Consider the following 20,270-nt stretch of genomic DNA (forward strand, 5'->3'; position numbering starts at 1 on the left):
ACACACACACACACACACACACACACACACACACACCTACCTACCTACCTACAGCATTATCATTAGGTCAGTATTTTTGAATGACACATTAATTTTGAAATCCAATATTTTTTTGACAGTAAATGACAATCCACTGCATTATCTGAATCGATCTGAATGTATATGTTACTTCTGGATTACTCCAAAATCAATCATGGAATTAGGGTCTTCAGTTAATTTACCTCCATGTGTAAAATCTTTGTATAATTTGATGGGGAATTCATGCCGTGCGCAGAGCCCAGAACGATAGCAGTGTACTTCATTTTGGTGAAAATATGACTCAATGTAAACATGTTTTAATATGTTCAGAATAAAAGATTATGTAGAAAGTGTTTTTTGAGCAGCCTAGCCCCTATTACTTATGACTACTGCAATCAAATTTAAGATGAACCCATCCACTATTCTTGACCACCTTTTGGTAGGTCACAGTGACCTCTGTTTGTGACGGATGAAATGAAATTCCCTCTGGGCGTTCCTGATATATCGCATTCAAAAGAACATGTCACTGTGACCTTCAACTTCAACTGACCTTTACCCATAAAAATATTATCAGTTCATCTTTGAGACCCAGTGAATGTTTGTGCCAATTTTGAAGAAATTGCCTCAAGACGTTACTAAGATATTCCGTTCACAAGAAAGGCACGGACGGATGTATGTAGGGATGGACAACATGAAAACATAATGCCTCCAGCCATTGCTGTTGCCGGCACGGAGGCATAAAAACATCTTTCCAACTCTACAGGGGGTGAATATTTCATACACACAAGAGGAAATACATTTCAGGTGGAATTTATTTGGGATAACGTTGTGCAGACAGGTGAGCAAAACATCCTTGCCAGAAGTTATAACCTTGTATCACCAAAGTTCCAAGTCACCAGCTCTGAAGAGTCAAACTGTCAGCAAAATGCATCACAGACATTGCATCAGCTCCATACATTATGGTGTCTGAACCAAACTGACAGACAGGATTTACAGTAAATACACCTATTCAGGCTCTAGTGGAAATTACAAGGAAAGCTGTGCATAGAGATTGTATGCTGAGCCTTCCTTGGCGAGCATTGCTCACGCAGATCCATAGCACACACCCTCCAGTCTGAGCTACAGGAAGGTAAGGTGTCACTACGAGGAATAAGAGGGTATTTTTTTTGCTTCTGTCTGTCTGAGCTATTTGATGTCACACCTTCTTCACAAGGCTTATTCTCAGAGCAGGCAATAAGCTGTGAAATCAGCTTTCATAGCATATGCTAAGGGGACGGGAGGGGACTTAGACATCAACACTATCATATCAAAGCGTGTTTGACAAAATCAAAATTTCTAACTCAGACTAACGCTTGTTCATTTGCGAGGGTGATTTCCCTCTCTTTCGCTTCTCTCTCTGCTCGTTGGCACACATTGTACAGTTTGTATTTGGTTAATTGCCTTCTTCCAAATCTGTGCAGACATTGAACCCACTGTACCCAAACGACAGACATCTTGCATGTACACTCTGTGGACAGCAGGAGACAGCTGTGTTCTCTGCTCTTACAGTGCAACAACAAGAGTGATTTCACACTGGTTTCCTATTCTCTCACTGCCTTCTCATCTCTCCGGCTCCCAGTGGTGTTCCCTTTTGAAGCGGATTTGATTTCCCACATTCGTACATCTATCTTTCTTAAGGGGGCTGAGTAAGATTGCTTTGATCCCTTTCACATGAGAAAACTCAGACCTGCACAACCAGCCACCCCAAAGAGACAAGTCATTTCTCTCCACAGCTTCCTCCAAATCTCCTCTTGGTTGACATGGGAACGCTGTATCTCATTTACATAGGCTAACAACAATGTTCCTTCAAACTTAATGAACAGGGAAACTGGAGAGCTTGCTGACCGAGTACTGAAAGAAAAATGGCTCCAATACTCTTTCTGAAGCAATCTTCTCATAATAACCCATTAGTCACATCATGAACACATATCTGGATTTTAAGCAATTCTACAAAGCTTTGGTGAAAGGCTAACGGCGACAGTTCAGTTCCACTCTGCTCTATGTTGCTGCATATCATGTACCTGCAATCCAACCACAACTCCCTCCAACTTGATTCTGCCAAAAGAATACACCTATATGTTTATACAGTATCTCTGCCCTCATATCTCTTCAGCAGAACAGGGGAAAAGTGCTTAAACTTAAGACACAGAGGGTGGACAAGAAGGAGCAGACGGTGTTCAAGGTAAGGTAAGGAGAGGTGAATGAAGCAATCACAGTTATGGATTACACTGAGAGTGAAGATGCAGTTCTTTATCCCCTAAGTGCAGGGGCTTTGCACTCCCTGGAAGAAGAAAAAAAAAAAAAAATGCAGCTTGTCTCTCTTTCTTCTGCTGTCTGTGTTTCTTCGATCGCCTCTCATCCGGCATCGAGTTCTTTTTCCACCTCTTCCTGTTCATGTGCTTTGGTGTTGACAGGCTGTCAGAGATGTCAGGATATTACAAAACACAACTTTTATTAACGCTTTAAAGCCAAACATGTCAGCAAAAGCAGGAAACATGATGTTATTAACGATGTACTGCTCCAAGTGGAAATGAGTATTGATAACTTCTTAAATATTCAGACTTAATAGTACAGTGACAGTTAATGCCAAATAGTCACACAGGAGCCTCATGGGAGATTTGGACATGGGTTTGGTAAAAAGTGACAAAAAAGGTCCCAATCAATTGCTAATTTGTGGCAGTCATTAGCTGCTAGAAGCAGCTTGAAGAAACAGAAAAAAAAAAATCAATTCAATGTTCAATTTCTCAGTATACCACCCAGAAGTGAACTTGTTTTCTTGGCAGCTTTGTTAGAAGAAAAGTCTTTACATGTTTGCTTCAGTGTTTGGAGCAGATAAAACCACTCAGAAGTCACAACTCACTTTCAGTTCATAGGATGTTGAGTCAGTAGCCTAGTAAAAGGAAGAGTTGTTACTTCGGCTGTTGTTCATAGGACCAGAGGATGCTATCTGAGCAAAGCACCATGACCAGCAAGGTTTCACCTTCATGCCCAATTCCCTGCTAACGGCAGTGCTATTATTCTCAGAAGTGAAAAGACCGGCTTTGACTCATGAAGATGAATGAAGTGTGTGAGAAATAATTATATTTATGGCTTAAAAACTTTTAATTTTCTTTTGGCTGGTTTCTAATTTCAAAAAGTTAATTCCAAGTTATTTTTCAATTTGTACAGCTTTTGAGTCTTTTGAATTTATATTGACAAAATAATTAAGTTAAACCCAGTTTTCACTGAAACATGAAACAATAAATTGCAGGAAGGGTAAAGACATTTTATAAGGTAAAAGCTAATGGACTAAAGAGTCGGTCTGGACCTCTGCAGAGACGGGACCTCTACATAATCAGCAGCAAAATGCATATCTCTCATGTGCAGACTGCATCAAACAGTGTAGTGCTGCGCTGTCCCCATGAATTGTTTTCTCAAAATACATCTATTCAACTCTACAAAACACCTGAAATTGCCAGACAGAGAATGTGGATCTGAGATGGTGACCACTCAAGCAGTGAAATAATGACACCTCACTGTTGTTTTCCAGCTGTTAAGTAGAGGTGTGGATGCCGCCTCGCTTTGATAGCTGACAGTGGAGGAGTTTTGAGTGGGTCACTCTACCACCAGTGTCTGTTAAATATGTAACAGCACACTCATCCACTGTAGCAGAACAAAATGGACTAGAGGAAGAAAAGCCAAGATTCACTGACATAATCTGACTGACATGCCACACTCTAACAATCTCTGACTGTTACTTATTTCACTACAGTGTAAATACGAGTGCTGGGATATATGGGTGAAATCATTATCACCGTATTAACATGGATATTTAGTGATGGACATGCAGAGTGATATAGCAAATATTTGAAAAATTAAAAGACATAAAATAATCAAACAGGATATTTAGGGCAAAGGAAAAAATAATCTCAAATTCCACCTACTTCAAAGTGAGAATTTGCTGTTTCACTCCATTCTATATCATTGTAAACTGTCTTTGTGTTTTGGATTGTTAGTCAGGCTAAAAAAGATATTTGAGGATGTCACCTTGGAGTCTGTAGAACTGTGATGGGCATTTGTCACTACCTTCTGACATCTTTATAGAATTAATTATTAAAATAATGGACAGAGTAGTCTATAATGACAATAACTTAATTGCCACCCTAGTAAATACTAACACATTGTGCCAGTGTGTTGCCTCTGCTGTGCGTTTGACTTTGTCGTCTTTGTCCTTCAGGGCAGGTGCAGCCCAACAAGTTACTGTAATAACATTTGTCAACAGCACAGTAAGTAGAGTGTCAACAGCACAGTAAGTACAGTGTCAAAAGCACTGTAGATGTGCCAGCTTTAATGGTTTAAAATGATCCAACCTACAGATGGAACAATAAACCATTGAGTGAAAACATTAGGATTTTTTGTTGCAGCAGCTACACATTTTCTGTTTGTTTTGTTCTGCAAATTATTAGTTTTAAACTTTAAAACATCAAGTCTAAACACCGTTCTACCAAACTTAAACTGAGATGCGTAGCTATGGTACAATAAGTTTATCAAGGTTGTGAAAGTAGGTGGTGACACTGAGTTCCTTTGAATCCCCGTGCTGTACTTTCAGTAACAAAAGGCCTCATATGGTGACTGGAGAAAACAGTCATTTCTCAAGTGATTTGGCATCCTCATCAGTCTCATACGTTTATCAGCCTCCTCCCCTTAGTGCAGGTAATGAAAATTTTGGACTCATCAGTGTAGCAGAAGCACCAGATTTACATCTTGAGCGGATCCTCCCCATCTCTGTTTACCGCACAGAGCCATGTCATCCGATTGATCAAGTGACTGAATGAAAAACAATGCACTATAAATTATACTAAGATCTAAGTAATAAAAACAGGGAGACGCCAGCAGCACATGGGTTCATAAATTAGGTATCAGTGAATGTTATTTTACTCAATTATGCCAGAGTGCTTAAATAAACTGCAACACAAGGAGTATTTGTTTAATCACCGTGTTTACAACCTTATCACATCCCAATTTGAATTACAATAGCAGCAGACTGTCCTGTCATATTCAAATTTAAAACACCTACAGGCCACATGCTTTGTCATTTTACATTTACACAGAAGACAATAAGATAAAATAAACAATAGATTGGAACTGGATTGGAAACTGGAAACACTGATCAATTAAAAATGTTTAATAGACCCTGAACCCTGAACAACACACGAGAATAAAAGCTTGGAGTAAAGAGAAAGGGGCCGAGGCAGGGAAGCAAATGGGTTTTTGGATTATTTCATAAGATTAAAAGCATTTGATTGGCTGGCTGGGTGACTAAGCACTCTATCCATTCAGCAAGAAAACTGATGCTTCCTGTGTGTAGTTTGCAACATTTTATGTACTTACTAACATGCTTGTCAACCTTCCTGCCATTGCGAGGGGACTCTCAGTTTGCACCAACTTCACCCAGTGTCCACCCATGTTGTACTTCTCACATATTTCACCCATTACCAAATGCATTCATGCATCCACAGCCACAAGACATGTTCAGACTCTCATCTGTCCAGACTGGCCGAGTTGGCACAGAGCCACAGCAGAGATGTTCTGCATAATTCCAGACATCCTGAAAAGAAGAATTTCCTTACTCAACAGACAGGGTTTTACTCTGTAAAATATGCTTACATAATATGCTGTGTGTTGTTGTAATGTATGATGATTTTTCCAAAAGCTTTGCCAAGCTCTGAGCTTTTTAATGCAGTAGATGGCAATGTTAAATGCACTGTAACATCTCCTTCACTTTCAACCACAAATTACCTCCTAGAAAATATCAATGCAATTTTCATGCTGTGATTTCATAGCTATACATTTAATCACAACGATAATACAGGAAAATGTGTCATTAAATAATGAGGCCACTGTAGCTACCACTATTTGTCAATTAGTCACAAATCATAAAAAAATGAAGCACATTGTAGAACTATTCTGCAACATCAAACCATTCCAAAAGTCTTGCTTTCATGGAGGGTGGTATTAATCACTGTTAATAGTAAATATCCTTAATATTCTAGCAACATTACCACCATCTTTTAAAACTAATGATCGACCTACGAAAGTTTAGTCTTTTTCCGACCTCCAGTCCAAAACCGAGACACATTCAGATTATAATGATATAAAACACAGAAAAGCAGTAAATCCACACAGTGAAGAACATGGAACAAAACAATTTTTGCATCTTAGCTTCAAAACACATTTAATCAATTATATAGTTGCTGATTATCTTTCTGTTGAACAACTGATCGATTAATTGACTGTTTCAACTTTAAAGAATTTCACACAGTTCAGCATGGTGCAGCTTCAGCCCGGCTTATGTGTGATTAGGACTTCAATTCAGATAAATGCTAGCTGGCTGCATTTAGCCTGACCCCTGAGGGCAATGTGGGGTTCAGTGTCTGGCCTCTCAACATGTGGACAAGAGGGGCTGGGAATTGAACCATCAACCCTGTGATTAACGCAGTGTTTCCTCTAGGATTTTTTACACAGTAGTAACAGTGGGGTTAGGCCACCATTGCTGATGGTAAATGACCAAAAAGTCTCAACAGATAACATCATAGGTGTGTAATGTCTCACCTGAAAGTTGATCGCAACAGCCTGAAAATCAAGCACGTCATATACCTTTCACAGTAACATAACACCAACTGCTCAATGCTGACATGTACCATAAAACTAAGGAGTGTAAACAAGTGTGATACCACTTTAAGATCACACACGGACACACACGTGCGTACGTATTCACAAAAGTTCACAAAAAGCCAACTGTATGATTATTAACTAAAGCAAATGTGGAGTCAGTTGGATTAGGTGTGCTAGAACCAGTGCAGAGCTATTCATTACCTACTGTGAGATGTAATCAGTGGTGGCTTTAAGGCCGGCCAGCACATGGCTCAAGCCCAGCTACAGATACGTTCAAACACTACACAGAAAGATCAGGCTAAACATCCAGGCAAGCAGCTGCTACTAAAACCTTATCAGTCTGTTCTCCTGTGTTTATCTATAGAACCCACCTACACCAGTTCATAGATATCAAAGCAATTCATTAACTGATTACTCTGAGGTATTTGATCACTGAGACAAGGAGGCTTAGAGGACGTGCTCTGCACTGCTGGGCCAGACACGCCGCCATACTTTCAGCTGTACCAGCCAATCTTAGTTAACTACGAGAATTAATTGTTCAAACTAGACTCGATATTAGTAAACTGCACACGCCATGCTTGTGTTTGCTAATTTAACTGATCAGTGATATTTGAACCAAAGAGAACTAAAAGGATGACTCGGCAAAAAGGATCCAGTTCCCTGTGAGTAGAGCCCTCATTCGCTGCCATTTAGGAAACTGCTTTTTAATTTGCTCTTAAAGTCACAGTGAAATGAAAAAAGGGTTTTACACCTCATTAGCTTTTTTCCATTTTCTAAGCCATGATACCAGCCTATTTAACAGTAAATGGCAAAAAATTAACATTTTTTACAGATTTCTCCTATCAAAGTCTCAGTTTTACTTCCTATGAAACAGTGCAATTCAAATGGTTCACCTTATAGAACAAAAGTAAATAACTTCAGTCAGTAATGTCTTTTGGCAAACGTCTACTTTGGCTACTTGCAACTCTCTCCCTCACAGATTTCAATTTGGTTCAAGCTTCTGAGCGATCACTGCCTGCATTTCAGCCTGCTCTGATCTTTCATTATAGTCTGACAAATTAGGAAAGCAGGAAGTTCCTAGAATGCTGTTTACTGACAATTTTATTTTAAACGTATTGCTTAATGGCAGAGACGAACACAATTAGAAAGACTGGGGCTAAGAGATATATCAACATGACAACATATCATACAGGGGCCTGTCATTACCAAAATTAGTCACATTGTTCTACAAACTCATGCTAAACAAACAAAGCATTTAATTAAAATGTTTAAAAATTTCTAACAACCTCATCACATTGCTCTAAAATTCAATATATTGCTGGTGTTCAGTCACTAACACTGCAGGTGCTTCCCTCTGCAGGATGATGTAACTGCCATTATGAGTGATTCCTGAGTGAGTGCTCATTCCGTGCATGTGGCTGTGGGAGAGAGTAGCCCTCAGTGCGAGCAGTGATCTCAATGTGCACTTGACACAGAAATGAAAAGCTATTACGCAGTTAATGTTCATTCGGTTTCCCTAATTATATAATTTTTTCTTTCATCCCACCTGTGTCACAAAGTGCATTTTATCATATTCCCTGTGAAAAACTGTGCTTAGCTGACTTGTGCTGATGCTAAACACAGCCATAAAGTTTGGGTTGTTTAGCCTGGGTATTTCTGCTGAAAAGACTGACCCTAATGGGAAGATGTATAAACGCCATTATTTGCTTTTGCAGAGTTGCTACTAGCAAATGAAAGATTTAATGTGGGCCCTGAGTGCTCTCATGATTATTGTGATGGACTGGGATTGTTTTAACATGATAAACTCTGTGCACTTGTTTATGCAATGTACTTTTACAGTCAAATATACATTTGACAACAGAAAAGCTAAGAGGAAATGAGGGCTCCAGTGGTTATCATGACTGTTGCATACCGCAACACATAATTGCGTATCCTACGTCATTAGAAATACTTAATCAATAAGTAAAGATGTGGTGATGATGAGCAGTATCCAAGAATATTTCAAAGTTGTGTACACTGGTGAGCCTCACTGACAAATGCTCTAGCTCTGTGAAGGTCTACACAAGAGCCACTCAGGCACTGTATTGAAGTGTTAGTCACTTGTGTTTTGGAAGCACTTATAACATGCAATCACTGTAGTTACGCATGTACAATAAAGGAAAATAGACCTGGACTAATTAAAATTGAAGCATATTCCATCAAATGAGCGTGAGCTGGACGACTGGAAGACACCACTAAAACATCCTCGGTGCAAAGACACAGCGTAAACCTTTCACCTGACTAAAATGCACCAAATATGTCCACCTCTTGTTGTGTACACCAGTTTTTAACAATAACAAAGCCCTTCTAACTGGGTGACAAATACACTGAAGCTACCCGCTTCACAATGAAAACCTCTGACTGGTTAGCAGTTGAAAAGCTTTTAATGTGAAGGAGCACATAAAGCACATATACTGTAGCAACGTAGGCATGAAAATAATCTCCAAACCAGTGATTCTGTTAGAATCAAGTTGCAAGCACTGCGAACTTTAAAAACTACACTTTCGCTACGGTCATCAGCACAGCCACACAGATACTGAGCCAGTTTAGCATAAGGCAGAGCTTTAGTTTGAAGGAGGACACCATCCAAGGTTGGACCCCAATAAGTCATGCTGCCAAACAGGACAAAGATACCATGGGGTTGTTTATCCACTGTTGTGGCTGGAGTGGAAATGCATGTATTCACTCCTTGGTGAAGCATAACACTATTACGGCTGGCTATACCAATGGTACGTCAAAGTAACAAGCAGGTATCCCCTGGAAAATGTCAGGCCAGCTGGAAAATGTACAGTATTTTTGTCATAATCACATGTTAGGGCAGCTGATTGTACACTACTGTGTTTTAATGATGTGGAATAAAGGCATTAGTGAGAGATGCAACCAGAAAAGGGGTACAACCATATAATTACAATACATACATACATACATACAATACATTTTGACAGGTTATTACATGTTATAAAGTAAGCAGGATAACATGGTAAGTAGTAATGGCCTAGTGGTTTTCATGCCACTGTATCATGTAGTGTCAGGAGAAAGTGATGGCTGCAGGACATGAAGTAGCAGCTGAGGGGGAGGCAGCAGAAAGTCAGCATGATACGGATGAACAGCAGTGGGATGCACCACAATCTTCTGTTGATGTCAAGAATATATTATTTTTGTTTTGTTGAATAAATTAAAAAGGAAAAACTTACAATGAACCATAATTGGAGCAAACGCAGAAACCACTCGGCCCTAGTACATATATCATACTTAAATGACCATATCTCTTTCTCAATTATTTTTGAATAACCCATAACAGGAAGCTGAGAAGTAAACCTACATGCAGTGCAGTGAGTAGATAATGCATTCAGCTGCATCTAATGTCAACAGAGCCTGGTGGTCTGCTAAACCTCTAATTTTCTCTAATTCAGAGCGGGTGAGGCACAGATCTCAGAGGTTCTAATCCTAATGCCTTAGTCATCTCATGACCGCATTCTAAATCTCTAAACCCTCGCTGAGCTCAGTCCATGTGGGTGCCCCGACCACTCTGCACTGCCTGCTTAGCATCAACAATGCCCTATCCATGTCACAAGGCACACTGCTCTGCACAATAGGAACCACTTAGCCACATGGTCTTAAACACACGCAGCTGTTGCCAAACAAAAGAATGTTTTTGACTTTTTGAAAATCTTTCACCTCAGTGGGTGACTTTTACCCCTGCTAATCGCAGCCTGCTAATGGCTGCGGTTGTCACGGGGTTTGTCTTGAACCTTTCACACATAACGGAAGGACTAATCCCTCCACAGAAAAATAAAATCCAAAAAGGGAATGTTTAGAATTATAAAGCATGTGGTCACTTTTGTGTATTTATCAGGATGAACAATGCAGCTGAAAAAAGAAAAACATAAAGAGATGTTTAAGTAAATGAATACAGTGTGCTTGAGCTACTATGCATTGCTATCTGCCACTTGGCTGCAATGTAAAGATGTCACGATACCAGTAATTTTGTAGTTGGCAATAATACCAATGAAATTCCATGATTCTCGACACCAAATTCATGACAGTGTGAAAACATTCATTTAAAAAGTCAGCGTACTTTTGAAAGACTGAGCAGTAATGACGTTAGCCTACAAATTTAGCACACTGGCTTTTGGTTGTCTTTAACTATAATGACTGATATAAAAGACAGAGTGCACTCCTTTTTTAATTGAAATTGGTCTTTTATGAGCCAACACAGCCCTGAGTAGCATTCAGGTGAATATGTCAGTGATTCTTTAAAAAGCAGTAGAACCACAGTCAGGGACTATCTGAAAGCCTAAACCCAAAGCGCATCTTTGACCTCAGCCCCATGTACTGAAGATACTGAAGCACTAAAACATTCTAATACAATAGTCTACATCAGAAAGCAGTTGATTAGAAAGAGTCAGCCATGTCTATTAAGCAACCTATCACATGGTAAGAAAGAAACTGAATTCATATAGTGATACTAGCCATTGAACATACAAAATTTTGGCATACGGGCAGATGGTGTTAAGTAAGGGACATTTGGGTACAATGTTAGGAATGATAATGTGACAATATTTAGGCATTTAGTTAGAATTTTTTTACATCAAACAGTCTGGTCAGAGTAAGGATCTATGTGGGAGGTTAACAAGTGACATCTCCACAGGGGATTCCTTTCCATTCACAACATGACACGCTTAAATGTAATACTATAGTTTTAAATCAAGTGATTTCTGAGATAAAGTTTGTGGTCGCTACTCATATTTATAGTTTTATAAATTAAAGGCAAACAACACTGTGTAATGTATGTGCATGTCACTTAATCTCTAGTATGTACTTTAACCAGGACAAGCAGTATATTTCAACTTGTCATCATTGTATACGCAAGATAAATTCGGCTGAAAATGATGTTTCCAGCTAATTCACACATTCTTACAATTCTGGGGGTGAATAAATGGTGTGTAAATGCATCAGTAGCAATGTTGTGTATTAGACAGTAATGGTGAGAAACATGGCAGAGTATAACTTTCAGAAAGTTTGGTCTACACTGTTGTTTGCACTGCTGCAGTGTACCACAGTGTTTAAAGCATGGCTCAAGGGAATTTCTGCTGTGGTGACAGGCACCACAGATGTAATGCCAGCCACCCTCTAGTCAAGAGCTCACAGCTGGAACACACCCAGTCAGACTCAAGTCACAATAAACAAATAAATATTGCAAATGCCCTAAATTCAACTTTCAAATTGAGTCTTATTGCTTCAGATTTTTTTTTTTTACTTTTTCAATAAACTTCCCATTACAAAGTAAACTGGTCAAAGGCCAAGATACATATCATTTTTCTTCAAGCAGGTTTTAGCTAACAGCACATAGTGTCCCAGCGGCAGTGCCACTAAATACCTTTCATGACAGGAAAAAAATAAACAAATGTTGACTAGCTAGTTACAATGATGATACGTGATACGTGATCTACAGTTAATTAAGGAAGAGTATGAAATCCAATGCTTCACTGGCTTTACTGCTTGGCTTCTATACAATACCTCAAGTCTCTGTAAGCTTATTAACTGCGACTTACTGTCCCAACATTCCTTATGCTAATTTGTTTTAAGAGCATCCATACCTACATATGCATTTTATCCTTGAAATATTGCCTTTGTTTAAGCTCTCACTAGACTGATAGCTGACAGTTATCATGATGGTGAACCCCAAAGTTTGTCAGGCATCTGCACTGTACCAGGGAGTTATCGCTGATAAACCAAATGTTTTATTCCATAATGGATAAAGTAACACAGAATGCCACTCTGTTGTCGTACGTGGACATCATGCCAGTTAAATGTCAAAGACCTAATGTGGATAAACCAGTGAAATACCAAACAAGGGATCTGACTGTCAACATCTGAATGAGACAGGAAAAATACCTCTCTCATTATGATTATGTTGTGGAAAATTCTTTTTTTTTTTCAATTTCATTTCAGATTGCTTTTCATTTGTATGAATTGCTTTGGGCTTTCTGTCTGTTCAGAAAACACCACCTTGTGTACATCATCGTCCATCGCGACATTTTACTGTGGATATTGTCATGCACCAATTCAGTGGACATCGCCCAACTGGAATTGCAGAGGTGAGATGAGGATTTGAACAAAGAACTGACAGCAAAGACACTGGTAAAGTAAGCACTGAATGCAGAACAATCACATTGCACATATATTGAAATAGTTCATTTGTTTTTCACATATAATAAGTAGACTGACATGCAAAACTTTTGACAAATTCATAATTGACAGTGATTAGGGGAGCAATAAGAGGGCAGAGACGCAGACGATTTGAGACTGATTGATGAGAAGGAAAAGATCCACCACTCAAGATTAGTGTGATTATATCAAACTTCAAACTACACTGACACCATTCCCCTGATGCAGACATCAGATCATCTGTCAATCTCTTGCACCATACCTGTGTCTTTGACTCATTTCTATGTCCACTGCAGCCTGTGATACGGGTTCAGTACTAATGGTTCCCATTCGCACGTTTCACTCCACTACAGGGGACGACGATGAAATAGAGTTTATTACCTCTGATATCTGACACTGAGCTGCTGATCTGATAATGGTGTTCTTGCTGAGCAAAACCCGCCCTCCCCCACATGGAAACAGAGAGCGGGAAGGCGGTAAGTCATAACACAGGCTTGCAACCTACAGCATCTCCTCTGAATCTGTGAAAGAGCATCATTGGAAATGAAAACACCAGGAGGAAGGTGAAAAGAAAGAAAAAGCGTTTCACAACTGCTCCTCTTCCTGTGCACTTGGGCCCAAATCATTTCAGGCATCACTACCCACGAGTCTCTTATCAAATAATATTGAAATGGTTACCCTGAGGTGTCCATTGTGCATATGAATAAAGTCATATTTGCTGAATGATAAGTAAGTTATGTTAGTAATGCACTGTGGGGAAAATATTCTTTATCCTATGATGAAATCCCATTTTGTAACTCATCCTGTCTTTTCACTCTTTGAAACCTGAGAGCAAAAATTCTAAAAGTGCTCTATAGTGCTGACCTGTCACCCTTTATCTAATTACTTCCCTGACCTTAAAGTCTTGCCTGCTTTTTGGTTTAATCTTGGTGTTTCAATGTGTTTGACAGATCTGGATAATATCAAGCCAAAGTTAATGCTGCTCTAAGAAAGCAGATAATGAATGTTTGTGCTTTCCTTCGTGTGTTTTTGTATTTGTATTTTTAAATGCAAATACACCCTCCTGATCCATTTTTAAACATTTAACCAATGAGCTTGAAGGTGAGTGAGAAAGACAGGGGAGGGAAGCTGGAACATATCCAAAGACAGACAAATGCAATGTCTGAGTGTTTTCTCTAGGATTTTTAAGCAGCTGGGGGAGCTACGGGAGCTGGGGGAGGTGGGGCAGCCCCCCCAATCAAAATGTATCAAATATTTATCAAAATGTACACTATTCATTTAATATTTTTTCTTTCTGGGTTTATTTAATACTTATGTAATTATGACAGACATCACAATGTTGATACTGATACTAAACAAATACAGAAGGTCATGGTTCAAAACTATAGTTTTTAAGCTTAAATCACTGATATGATAAGACAGAAAGTTCAGCTGGGAGAATGCCCCCTAGCAGTGACATGGATGTAAAGAAGACATCTCACTCTGTTTCTATGAACGAAGGAAACACTCTTCATCTGTGGTTGTACAGTGATGTGAGAGAGTGGAACCTCACAAACCATCTTTGACAAGTGCTTAACGGTGTGTAGCGAGCACACAAACCGACAACAGCTAAGTTTAATTTAGTCCTTACATCAAGTTACGAACAGAACATTACTAACATTAGTTAGTGACAGCTGATACAACGTACCACTGGTATCATTTGTTATTTTAACCAGACAGAGGGCTGCTCAGCACCGGCTAAAATGAGTAACTGCAGCTGCTGTTTTCTATACTGCCTTGCTAAAGAGTATTAGCGTCGGACCTTAGTCAACCTGTGCATCTTTCCAATCTTATTTCTCCTTTCTGTCATTTCTGTTATTTCTCATCTCTCCCTTCCACTTCAAATTGAAAGCCCTCTGCAAAATCATGTGATCGTGACTTCAAAATGTTTAGAGTAGAAACACTGCAGAGAATATCACTCTTCCTTTACCTCGCAGTGCCTTATGTTACACATTTTAGCATTAAACAATACAATAAGCCTAAAATTATCCCATATTTTAACTCCCAGGATTGTTTTCTGCCTTTATTGCTCAAGGGCTGCAAAATTAGTACACTCTTATTTGTTACACCACCAGAATGCTTCTTGTGAGAAGCGCTGATGCAACAGACAAGATTAGTCAGTCATGGGAGTGTTGCAGGCTTTGTTAATTACCGTTTTATCACATACGCGCGCGCACACACACACACCTGGTGTGAGCGCATATAATGAAGAGGTGAAGACTAAATGAAAGCAAACTGCTCACCCAAAGCGATAGGAGCATGAGGTGGCTTGAGCTGTGTCATTGTTGACTGCTGAGCATTGTATTTCAATACTGAAAGATTATGCTGAGGTGGAATAACACGGGAAGCCATCCAGTTCCCTTACAAGCCAGCCCCATCTGATACAACCTGCTATGTCTAGTTGAGGCCTGCAACAAAGTGAGATGATTAGTCTCTTTTAGACTACCACCTGTATATGCCACACCCTGCAGGCTTTCCTCTCTATGCTTTGGTGTGAACAAGGGACTCCATTACTTCGAACGGTAATTCACCACTGCCTAATTTATCCCCTCTGGTCCACTTTTTTTATAGTCTTTTTAGTTCGCCCTATTAATACTTAAAGAGAGGATGCCTCGAGCTGCCTGTCTTCCATCATGACAGTAAAAATGGCATATATCTTTTACCAGTCTTGAAGCTCATACCAGTGGTAAAGACCTCACATTTATCAAGCTGCAAATACCAAAGCTGCAGTGCCAAAGTACCTTCATATGTAGTTCTTCTAATGGCCTGAAAAAATACTCAAAGAAAGTTCAGGATCTTAATGCGAATTCCACACCATCTAATACTTGTCTTGGTGGCCATTTTGAAAATGGCTGTGAATCCAGTTTTAAAACCTCCGCTCACAAACCTACAGATGTTACAGATACTACATCCATACTTTTGTACAGTCTATGGTAACTACAATGCAACAGGAGGGGTCGAAATGGAGTTTTCTATCAAGGCTTTAGATATGAAACTCTTTGAGATAAAAATGAATCAGCAACTACTCTAATTGATTAAGTAATTGAAAAAGTGTAAAAAAGAAATTCTTCAAGCAAAAATGCCAAACATCCCTCAGTTCTGGCTCCTTCAATGTGAGAATTTGCTGCAGTGTTTTCAGCTTTTCAGGATAAACTGAATATCTGTGGGTTTTGGACTGATAGTTGCAGCCATCACCTTGGGCACTGAAGTGAATTTTTCACTAGAAAGAGTAATCGACAGATTAATCAACTAGTTAATCTTAAATAACATTACAGATGTGCTTCTAAATGACAAGGTGCACTGAAAAAAAAAGGGACACATGCATGCTGACACACATGTGAACATATGGTGCAGAAGCCATTTGAAGCTGACTGTCTAACATCCAGGGACAGGTGTCTAATTACGCACTATCAGCGTAGCGATGCCTGTTAGTTTATAATGAAGCATCTAGACAACCTGTGGATTGTTCCACAAATGTTAAAGCATCAACTAATCTGCAGTTTTCCAACAAGTCCTTACTTCTGACCTTTCTACACTGGTGTGAATAGCTAAAAGGGCCACTTGAAAAAAATTGCACAGCACTAATATTAAAGTAGATTGGCAGAAAAATCTTCACTCAAGGTCCACCTACCAGCCTCCTATGGCGCTTTTATACCTTTTATCTTACAGTAGCAAAAGTCACCTGATAGCACTGTCCACAAAGAAAACTTTTCTACCTGTAGTAATAGCAAGAGAAGCTCAGATGTCACTCATAACATTAATAATGAGGTCCATTTCATTTAAGTGTCACTGTTGGACAAGCCACTAGAACTGACACCTAAGTGGAGTGCAGCTGCCATTAATGTTATTAACTACTTACCACTAATGTTATTAATTAATGAATACCCTATGGGCTGATAGTTGTAGGATTTTTCTGTTAGCACGGATGTTTAGTTAATGGGAACGTGAAGTCTCAAGAGAGTCCAAGCTGTCACGGTCAAATGAACTTGCTTTAAACATGATTGCTCTGCAGGGCTCTACAGCTGTTTGTGGCACAGTGTTAATACCAAAATGGACAAAAACATTAAATCATAAGGTATAGGTGCAATATTATCATACTATTTTGGCATGGAAAAGAAATAATGTTTCTGCTTCCAATTCATCTCAGACACCTGTAGGGTCCCAAAAGCCAAGTGAACCACTTGTCTCCATTGTGACATTCAGGTTTCAAAAGTCTAAAAAGAGCACATTTCAGGAGCAAATCAACCTTGTAACGTCTCTCTTTAATGTGCTGCTGAGAGCCTGTGAAAGGAGAGCGCCAGTGAAGGAAGTTTTGAGGGGGCATGCATTACCTCCTGCAGCGCCATACTGCTCACACTCGCGAGGGTAGTTATTGCGTGGCAATCGTGCTCTCCGTAAAGTGCTGTGGTTGATATGCATAAGAGGCAGGATACAAAGTCAACTAATAACAAATGCAGCTGTCGACGCTCAGCCAGTCAACTGATACATTCATTAAGTTTCCTCACCAAAGAAATAAACTATTTCAGCTCAAATACAAATCAAAAGCTGATTGAAATGTGTTTTTTTTTTTTAAAAAACGAATAAAAAAAACAGAGGCAGTCAGCGTTAGAATCTCCGAGGTCTGACAAACCCATAACTGCATTTTTACGTTCAACCACATGCATTAATGGGATCTCATCCTCAGATAATCCAAAGTGAACGCTGATGCGCTCAGTCAGTGTTTGAAAACTTCACCCTCCAGAGATTAGCAGCCCAGATCAGGGCAGAGTTGAGGTGAAACACTGCGCCTTGCCAATGGATTACTCATTTCACGGCAGGGAATCGACATGATACGATGAAAATGTTGGCAATGCAAGCCTCCCTCAACAAGCGCCTGTTTCGCGGTCAAAGAGACAATTACTCAGTGACAGCATTGATGGGGGTTACGTGTGCGTATCACATATAGTGAGTAATGCGCGTACGAGTAATAACGATAGTCGTCCAGAGAACTAAAATAACGTCTTACCATGTTTTGGCTCCAGAAGCACTCAACAAAAATCCTTTTAGGCGGGCAGCGGAGCCACAGATACCGGCTGGCAGGGCAGCTACAGCCTGCTCACACGGGCACATCAGTACTCTGCTGCCCCAGAGTCTTTAGCCCGACACAGCAAGAAGCAGCAACACTTTACCGGAGGACTGTATCCCGGGTCTAATGCGAGCAAACTGCAGGGTGCAGCCCTGTTCAAGGCTCCCCCCACCCCCTCTCCATCTCTCTCTCTTTCTCTCTCTCTCTCTCTCTGTGGCCATGACGTGCAAAGCAGGTAATCTTATTACACCGGTCAGTAAAGGTGAGCCGGATAAAGCTCCGTTGCCCCTCCTCCCACCTCATATCTGCTAGATATGCACCTGACCAGCACCCCCCCCCCCCCCCACCCCCCCACCACCACAGAGACAGATGGATTACATTCAACAGGATATCATTCCTATGGTATAAACAGGAAGGAAAAGAGTCACCAAACCCACTGGTGAAGGTCAAACAAATCCATAACTTATTACAGCGTGAGGTCTGCAAAGTCACTCTCTCACCACAGTGAATGTGTAGTTTCTGACTGAAGGTCAACAAATAGCCATTAACTGTCAGTTGTCAATTATTTCAGAGTCAAATCCATTAGTCTGCTCTGTCTGCACCGATTGGAGTGGAGCTGAGAAATAATACCAGTGAAGGCAGTTAGCTATGATTCACTTGTCACTTTGCAACAATCACTGGCCTTTCTTCCCTCCAGCTCAACCAACAACAAAAAGCCTCCCATTATAGTCTAATTAGCTGCAGTGCTGAATAAGTCCTGACTTATGGTTGCAGGGAATATTCAATACAACAACTTCTACACAACAGACACAGCTGGGGGTCATGTTCACAAAAGACATGTTAACAGTGTAAAAATTTCAGACATTTCTTCTGACGATATAAAAATACTTTTCCCACGCAGCAGGTGCATTTTGGTGAGATATGAACTTGCCAGCATCTATTAAGACTTTTAACAAAAGCAGACACTGAAATACGAAGCCATAATAACTGAATTGGCATTCAAAAAAGGGAAAATGACAACATTCAGACCATGGAAATTCAAATGAAATGGAAATTGAACTGACACTCTTGAATTTATGCATCATCAAAATCATATTATAAGTTACGAACCCAGCTGAACAGATTGATGGGTTAAATACAAATACAGCTGCAGAGTGGATACTTATAATACAGTAATACAGAATACAGTAATGCTATGTTAAAGCTAATAAAGCAAGAAAATAGCAAGAAAATATAACCTGCACCACAGGTTTTCTGTAATAAGTTCAATAGTGCCTTGTTATCATTTGTAAAATATTTTGGGAGAGGAGTTGGAGTATGGATCTGCTGTGGCAGGAAGCTTAGAAAGTGAGTAAGACAGATCCTTTGTCTCCATGATGAACAAAATAGTGAAGTTCAGGGGCACTTTTCAATCAACAGCAGCACTTAAGAGTTCGGGTTAACCTGCAAAATGTCACAGAAAAAACATAAAATAAAAGAATCATGAGTGATGAAAGACACTGGTGGATAAGAGATGAGAGATGAATAGTGTCAATTATAGGGTACGAGGGCTAAATAACGTGGACAAAAAAGGTTGAGAGCCCTGCTCTAAATAATACTACTGACATGTATAATTCAGAGAGGAATGGATGTTCATTCTTGGCCTTTGGGAACAGTAACAATCTGAACACAAAGGTCCACTCACTGACATTTGGAGCTTTAAACTCTCAGTCTTCATTGAATGAATGAGCTCAGATTATTTTTTATATATGTATAATTTAGGACTATGGTCTCATTAGAGAGCGTTTCATGTTAGTTTATGTTTGAGCCTGGTAAAGGTAGAACAACTACCTTTTCAGAAGAATGAAGCTATATTTTTTAAATTTCATTAGTGTTAGGTGATTTGTAATTTCAAAGGCATGTAGCACATTTTTAACACATCCATTATAAAAGGAAAGACGACAAGACAACTGCATATTTAGTCCGTCTATTATTCATGGAAATGCCAAATCAAAATTTGTACAAAAATAGCTTTCTAACTGGCATGCATAGGCCCTGGATGAGCATGAAGAGCTAATCCGGGTTAAGTCATCACTACCTCCACTTGGCCTAGCTTGTTTTTGGTATGAGGAAGGCTTTGAGCAAAGGCTCTCTAATAATCAGCCCCTGCCATGGTACTAATTCTCCCTCTCATCTCGTCTCTGTTGCTGCAGAGAAAACGAGAGGCCAGGGTTCAGGCAGGAGTGAAGACACTCCACAGAGAAGG

At 39.7% G+C, this 20,270-nt stretch overlaps 1 protein-coding gene across 1 annotated transcript in view; it reads right to left on the reverse strand.

Moving 5' to 3' along the window:
- pcdh15a (protocadherin-related 15a) overlaps positions 1 to 20,270 on the reverse strand; it is a 201,181-nt gene that overhangs the window by 141,579 nt on the left and 39,332 nt on the right. The window lies entirely within an intron of this gene.

Source organism: Seriola lalandi, unplaced genomic scaffold (genome assembly GCF_002814215.2).
Source record: "Seriola lalandi dorsalis isolate HSWRI2012SDOR001 ecotype SW California unplaced genomic scaffold, Sedor1 jcf7180002054832, whole genome shotgun sequence".
NCBI lineage: Eukaryota > Metazoa > Chordata > Actinopteri > Carangiformes > Carangidae > Seriola > Seriola lalandi.